This window comes from Lycium ferocissimum, chromosome 5, assembly GCF_029784015.1.
Source record: "Lycium ferocissimum isolate CSIRO_LF1 chromosome 5, AGI_CSIRO_Lferr_CH_V1, whole genome shotgun sequence".
Classification (NCBI taxonomy): Eukaryota; Viridiplantae; Streptophyta; class Magnoliopsida; order Solanales; family Solanaceae; genus Lycium; species Lycium ferocissimum.
In genome coordinates, this window is record NC_081346.1 from 71786882 (window position 1) to 71794487 (window position 7606).

A 7606-nucleotide genomic window follows, 5' to 3' on the forward strand; every position below is an offset into this window, starting at 1 on the left:
TTCACCTCATTGATTTGAGTTTTAATATTATCCCATTCAAAAGTCCAATAAATGCATTATAAAGGCAAATGTGTCACGTCAAATCAAATTTCAAAACAATCAAAGCAATCCACATATATGTTTTGACCGATCAAATGTTATCTCCTTACGTAACATTATTGATTCAAAGATTTGCTGAATGACAAGTGAGACAATCAAGTTGAGTGAATGTGTTAGTTTATAGTACTACTAACTCTACTAGTATTATGTTTATACAATTATTCACATATCCCCCCCCCCCCCCCCCCCCCCCAAAGAAAATGATACAATTAACAATAAAGTTATTAAAAAAAAAATTGTCCCTAACGGTAAATTTTCAACTCCAAGCCTCTCAACTAACAAAAAGATACTCCCCCGTTTCAAGCGTCTTAATTTAATTAGATACAAAATTTAAAAAAATAAAGATAAATTTTTTGTTGGAGTTTGACATTTTTGGCTGGATGGTCAATGGTCATCTATGTAACTGCTTTAGCTCTTATCGAAAAATTTACCAATCATTTTGTACCATGCCTAAATCTTAAAACTAACATTTCATAATAGGTTTTTGGCTTTTTGCATCATCTTTTTTGTCCGATAAAATCACTATATAGCAAATAAAACCATTATTTACTCCATGACCAATACCAAGGATTCCAAACCAAACATTTAACTATGGATACATTTACACTTTACAAAACGAACTTAATAGCTTTGACCCAAATTCTTAAAAATTCATTTAATTTGTACAAATTATAAATTCAAAACAATAACTCCAAAAGACTAAAATCACGAATTCATAAACTTAGACCTCAGATTTGCCTATGTATATAACATGATCACGGCATAAAACTCTCTATCAACATATAGAGTCAAATTGAGGATTTATAGTGGATTCATAATGAATCCAATAAACATATATACACAAGATAAGTTTTTCTTACATTACATACCTACACATCGAGCCAAAAGCAATGAATTTAACCCATTGAACCCACAAGTAATTCAAATCACAATGTTTTAACCATCTTACAACAATATATATTATTCAAATCCCACAAATTAAACCCCTAAAACTCAAACAATTATCCATAAACTTACAAATTAATTGTCAAGGAGCTTCAGCAAAGACATTGACTTTGATAATAGAACCATCTTTAACATCATATGTAGATAAGTTCTCATCCACTTTCATTTCAACAGAATTGTGCCTTAGCAACATATAATCACTTCCCCATGCTTGTTTAACAATCTTGATTAAATCTTCAACTTTATCACTTGCTTTAACTTCAACTAGAAATTCAGATGTTGGTGATTCAACTTTTACTCTGACTTTTTGCTCTGTTGCCATGGTGATCATCTGGAAAATTTAGGAGGGAGGAAAAGAACAAGTTTCCACCTAATTGGGATTTGGAGAAATTTGTTGTTGACTTTAGTTTAGTTGTTGCTTGGATAAATGAACAAAGCTACCTGTATGTCAAAGATTTATAAACAAGATTAGAGCCTGTTTGGTTGGTGGAATAAACATACTTAATCACCATATAAAACTCTTGTGTTTATTTTCCGTATAAATAATACTATCTGCATAAGTTATATGTGAGGTAACATGTGAAATAAGAATATGTTAGGCAAAGTGAGTCGAAAGTTATTTTTAATATGATATAATATTATTCACTTTGGGTCAATTTCGCATGATTTTCATAAGGTCTGTGACAATTTTTAAAAAGTGGGAACTCACGAATAGCCACTTTTCGGCTAAAACTTCAAGATAATATCAAGGAGTTTTATCTAAAAAAAAGTTGAATCTCGATAATACTCCCTCCATTCCAAAATAAGTGTCTTTTTAGGCTTTTTATTTTGTTTCAAAATAAGTGACGTTTTTGGATTTCAAGAATATTTTGGACAGATTCTACCAAAATTGCCCTTGTTTAAGTAATCAAGATTCATTAATTACATTTTCTTTTTTCTAGACATTTAATTATATAAGCACAATATTTTATGTCAAATGAAATGGTATTCACATTATACATAGTATCATACTAGCATAACTCTTCTCCCATATATCAAAACAAATTTTTGGCTAATTTGTTAAATTATTGGCAATGAATTATGGATAGATAAATTGAATAGGAATTTTATTAAAAATCATGACAAGGCAGATTTGTACTAAATGTTTAAAGTTAATGATTTTATTGGAGTGGATTAAAAGTTCAATCCAGCCAATGGTTTCGTTTAATCGAGCTCGGGCATGGGTAATTTAATTTTATCAGCAACGTACATTTAACAGCTCCATTAAATTTTCATTCATAATCTAGATTTACAATTGAAATTTTTGTTAGTTGAAGGTTTAATGATACCCCTCGTTAATTGTTCATCCAACTAAAGTTTTAATTAACTACTACTCAATACCCAATGTTAACTTAAAATATAATTAGGGGTAAGTTGGTAAAAATACTCCTAATTTTCTAGAAGTGAGCAATTTTTTAAGGGATGTGCATGAGCTAAAAGAGTCATTTATTTTGGAATGGAGGGAGTAGTAGCTATTTTTTAAAGATAAGGTCGAATATTACTCAGTGAGCACTAATTAGCGTGCTTTAGGTCAAGTCCAAATAGTTGTCATTAAATATCTAGCACCATTAAAAATATCCCTACACTTTATATTCTAACTTTTACTTTGACTTTTTGTTGTGTTGTCGTGGTGATCATCAGGGAAATTTCGCACGGATAAAAGAACAATTTTATACCTAATTAAGATTTGGAGAATTTTTTTTGACTTTTAGTTTGGTTTTTGCTTGGATAAATGAACAAAGCCACCTATATGTCAAAGATTTATATACAGGATTAGTGCCCGTTTGGTTGGTGGACTAAGCAGATTAATTTAATCACAGAATTTTGTCTTGTTATTTTCCCGCATAAATGTATATGCTTAAGTTATGCGAGGTAAAATCAGAAATAAGAATAAGTTGGCTAAGCAACTAAGCAAGCTAAACCTTATATTGTGTGCTTTTGACCAAATTCGTACGATTTTCCTAAAGGTCTTTCACAAATAAAAGAGGGATTAAATTTACAAATTAGCCACACTTTTTGGCTAAACCGGGACAATGTCCGGGAGTTTTATCTATAAAATTTGAAACTCCATAATAGTGATTATATTTATAAAAATGGTGCCGACAAGTGGCCAATGGATGCTATTTTAAAGTATAATATTATCCGCTTTATGCCAAGTCCGTACGGTTTTCACTAAAGGTCTCGCACCATTAAAAATATTTCTACACCTTATATGCATTTTTTTATTTTTCAATTTAACTAGAAATATGAGACTTTTGATTGCACATCTAACAAAATACGAATAATAGTAATCCATGGATAATAAATAAAAATAAGCAAAAAAAATGCTTTCATATTCTTCATATTTATATCTTCTTTTTTCCTCGAAATTATTCAACTAATCTTTATATTATAATTTTGGCGCTATAACTTTCGTATAGTTTGTCATCAAATCAAACAACCAAAGCTAAAGACATGACCATTGGCTTATTTTATTGTTTTAGTAGACTAGTAGTTGGCCAACAGATTTGAATTATTTGTTCTGGATAAGGAAGAAATGATAAATATTGAGTAGAAGACAATAGTTGAATAATGCAATTTAACATAATTTTTTTTGTCTCATTGACCGTATGGGTTCGAGAACGATGTGGCTGATGGATTTCTTGCTCTTTGAAAGAAATCTGTTATCTGAATTGGTAAAATGATGATGAATAACATATTTGTTCTAACACGAAAAGAAAAGAAATTAATACTATGCGTGGAGCTTCTTCTTTTCTTCACAAAATTGCAATCTATAATCTTATTAAAAAAGGGTCATTTGCACCTTTGTCCCTATTTTGTGCTGATCTTTAATTTTTATCACTCAAGACAAATAACTCTTTCGCGGAGCGTAAATTTATATTTTCGCATCTTAATATCTACACATTATGTTATGTCCCGCGCTTTTAAAGAACTTATGCCCCGCTAGACATGAGTTCAATCTACAGACAAAAATTAAAGACCAGCCAATTTGAAGGACAAACCGTGCAATTTCTTCATTAATTGCTGGCTAACCTTAATCGAATCAAATTTAATTGCTAGTGGACCAGACTCGATGAGGAATTGAAGCAATTATCTCATATTACGCTTTTATTTACTTAATTATATTTTAAACACGACCTAATTTCTTTCATGAGTTGAGGTGTGACTTGAACCCAAAGCTTCTGCCTAATCTGGCACTATATTGAAACCACTTCATCTAAAAATTTAAGTTTTTTCAAAAAAAAATATTTATTTATCTATTTATTTACTTATATCCTTAAAAAAAAAAAAAAACTAAATTGAGATTTTGCATATCAAAACAATATCATTCAAAATAGGCAACCATATGGAGAGATCAAAACAATCTTTGGACAAAAACCAAACATGGACTCAAACGATCAATATTTAATTACGAATAAAATGTGCGCCTTAAATTAAATAGTCGCTTTTCATTATCCATTTCAGAAGGGCCTTAAAAAAATTACATAAAATAAAGGGAAAAAATGAAAATAAAAAATTTATCCTTTTCTTTTTTGGCCACAATACCAGATTCTCTTTGAAGAACGTCAGTCTACACATCTAAATTATGCACCTTAATTTAAATAATAACGACTTGGCTCTATATTTTTTCTAGCAGAGAACAGAAGAAATTCAGATTTTGTGTCACTAGCTACCCAAACATTAACTAAATAAGTTGATCATTTTTAATTTAAAAAATACATAAGACGTATTCAATTAAATAATTTCATCTCACAAAAGTGCATCTTATCTTTGTCCTGGGAATTTGAAAACCAAATTCACAGTAAAGTATAGTTTCTTTTTTCAAGTTTAATTAAAGGAGTAGAACACAAAAAGGAAAGTTGAACTCTATAGATGGATTCATGTATAAACAAATTAAGAAAAGAAGAAAAGGAAAGGGATAATGACACTTTTAGTCCTTCAGTTATGGGTAAATTCTGATTTCGTTCCGTGTGATATTCGACTAAGCACATTTAACCGTCCAATAATTAAAATGTGTGATTTTAGTTCCTTTATGTAGGAAATATGTTATATTTAGAATTTTCAGAAAACTTGTGATTATTCACAAGCAAAGGGATCAAAAGTTCACATTTCAAGTAATTAAAAGGTAAAATGTGCTTAGCCGCATATGACAAGAACTAAAATCAGAATTTATCAATAATCGAGAGATCAAAAGTGCTATTAACCCAAAAGGAAACAAAAAATTAGAGAAGAATAAGAGGGATTTAAACACAAGAAAATTTACCTTATTTTAAGTGTATTTTGTAGCAGAGGCACTTGAGCTCATTGATTTTTTCTGTTGTGTTTCATTTCATCATTATCTATTTTTCTTCATGATATTGCCAAATAAATTAAAGTCACTATATTGTTCATTTTCAAAGTGGGTTTCATTGTCCCATTCGATACAGTTCACTTGTTTGCAATAATTGATCTCAATAATTGTTTCTTCAACCGAATAAGTCGGTTACTTGCTTAGGGACCAGTGATTTACAAGATAAAGGGAGTAACAATGACATATGAGTATGGAAATTTTACATGGTGCAGATAATATAAAAGAGTATTGAATACAGTGTGAAAATAGTTACGAGCGAATACAATCGAATTGAATGCAGTGAATTGAATACAGTCGAATTGAATACGATGAATTGAATACAGCCGAATTGAATACGGTGAATTGAATACAGCCGAATTGAATACAACAGAATACATTCTATGACAAGAAATTAGTAGCTGCATGCCGTAATTAGCTAAACTATAGCTATGGCTCGTTAGAAGCGTCTAAGCTATAACTATTTCTGTAAGTTTATCTATAAGTATTGATTTTCACTTTTGGTTTCTTAATACGGTTAAAAAGAAAATTTAATAGATATCATGTAAGACTAACACGATAATTAGGATTAGTGAATAGTAAGTCGAGGATTCCATAATTGAATTTCCTGTCTTCTATGTTTTGTAGAACTGTATGTATATTTTCCTAGTTTGTTGCTTATAAAATAATTTAATTTTTCTATTTATAATACGGGAAAAGGCCAAATATGTCCATATAGTATCAAAAATTGAGCGGATATGTCATTCCTTAACAAAGTAACAGTTTAGAACAGATATTGCCTTACTATTCAATAATTAGTCCAAATATGTCCTTAATTTAACCGGACTTAATTAGCTGATTAATAAGCCGGAAAGGGCCAGATATACCCGCATTCGAAATTGAACAGATATGCCCTTCATTAATTCTCACCACTGAAATTTAAAACACAATGATAGTATTATTTTTTAGTTACAGAGCTAAAAAGTGGTTAGCCCGCGCTATTGCTATGATAATTCCCGAAGAAATTGTACCCTTCAACTGGACTACTGTTTAATTTCTGTCTTTCAAAATCGAACTTACGTCTAGGGGCATAAATTTTTTAAGGACGCGGGGCATAACTTCCGGGATATTATGATGCGAAAAAATTAATTGCCTTGAACGGCAAAACTTGAAGACCAGCACAAAATAGGAACAAAAGTGCAAATGACCGCCACTGAAATTGGTCTTGAGCCTTAAAGTTCTCTGTTTCTGTGGCCGACTTTTTCAGCCCAATATATGTTTTGTTAGATGGACTCTGCTCTTAGATCATGAAATAGCAGTTTGAAACCAAATTCACATCCCCTGGCAATTTGGCACAGTGTACAATTTGGTACATAAAATTAGCATATATTAGCCAAGTTTTAAGAATGTGGCGCAAAATGGCCCTTTTCCACCTTTTGGGTAAAAAAATTTGGCATATTTGACCCATAAAGTACTGAGTTAAAATAGGGATTTTGTACATTCTCTCTCCTAGAAGGTTAAGATTTTGTATGCGGTACTAGTTCTCTCTCCTAGATTTCTTTATCTTCTTCCCCTAAATTCTCTCCATTAGAACTCTAGAATGGTTAATATTTTTTAATGTTCTCCATTAGAGGGTTATTTGTAGTTGGGTTTGTTGTTTTTAGGAGGTAATTGATTTTTGGGGAAATTTCAGAAATATACAAGTTGGTCACTTATATTGCAAAAAAAAAGCCCAAAACTGACATTACAAAAAATAACCCAAAATATATAAACATGTACAAACATATACAGACACTTATATCAACATAGATAAACATATAAGAAGGCAGAGAGAGAGAGAGAGAAGTTCGGGTCATTTTTTGTAAGAATTAAAAAAAGGTTAATTTTAGCATTATTGTCCCAATTAACATACAATGTAGTTTTCTTATAATTTTTTCCCTTGCTTCTCATGTAATGAAAATTTGTGGGCCAAAGTACCCTTATGCACTGCTCTATGAAATCAGAAATTCTGGGTTCAATCCCCAACAGAGACGATGAATTCATTGTTTTCTTACAAACAAACAAAATTGTAAGGCAAAGTTGAGAGAATCTTTGTCGTGTCCGTCATAAGCTATGTAGTAAGTAATTCGCAAGGGATAAGTTTATAGAAATTTTGCCTTGTCCGGCATAATTTTTGTAGGAACTAAATTATCCGGC

The 7606-nt window shown here is 30.8% G+C and overlaps 1 long non-coding RNA gene across 1 annotated transcript; it reads right to left on the reverse strand.

Moving 5' to 3' along the window:
• Nucleotides 1-882: 882 nt before the first annotated feature.
• On the reverse strand, nucleotides 883-5527 carry LOC132057320 (uncharacterized). Its single transcript, XR_009415128.1, has 2 exons — nucleotides 5348-5527; nucleotides 883-1485 (listed from the first exon to the last, which is right to left on the reverse strand). It is a non-coding gene; the product is annotated as an uncharacterized LOC132057320 (long non-coding RNA).
• Nucleotides 5528-7606: the final 2079 nt, after the last annotated feature.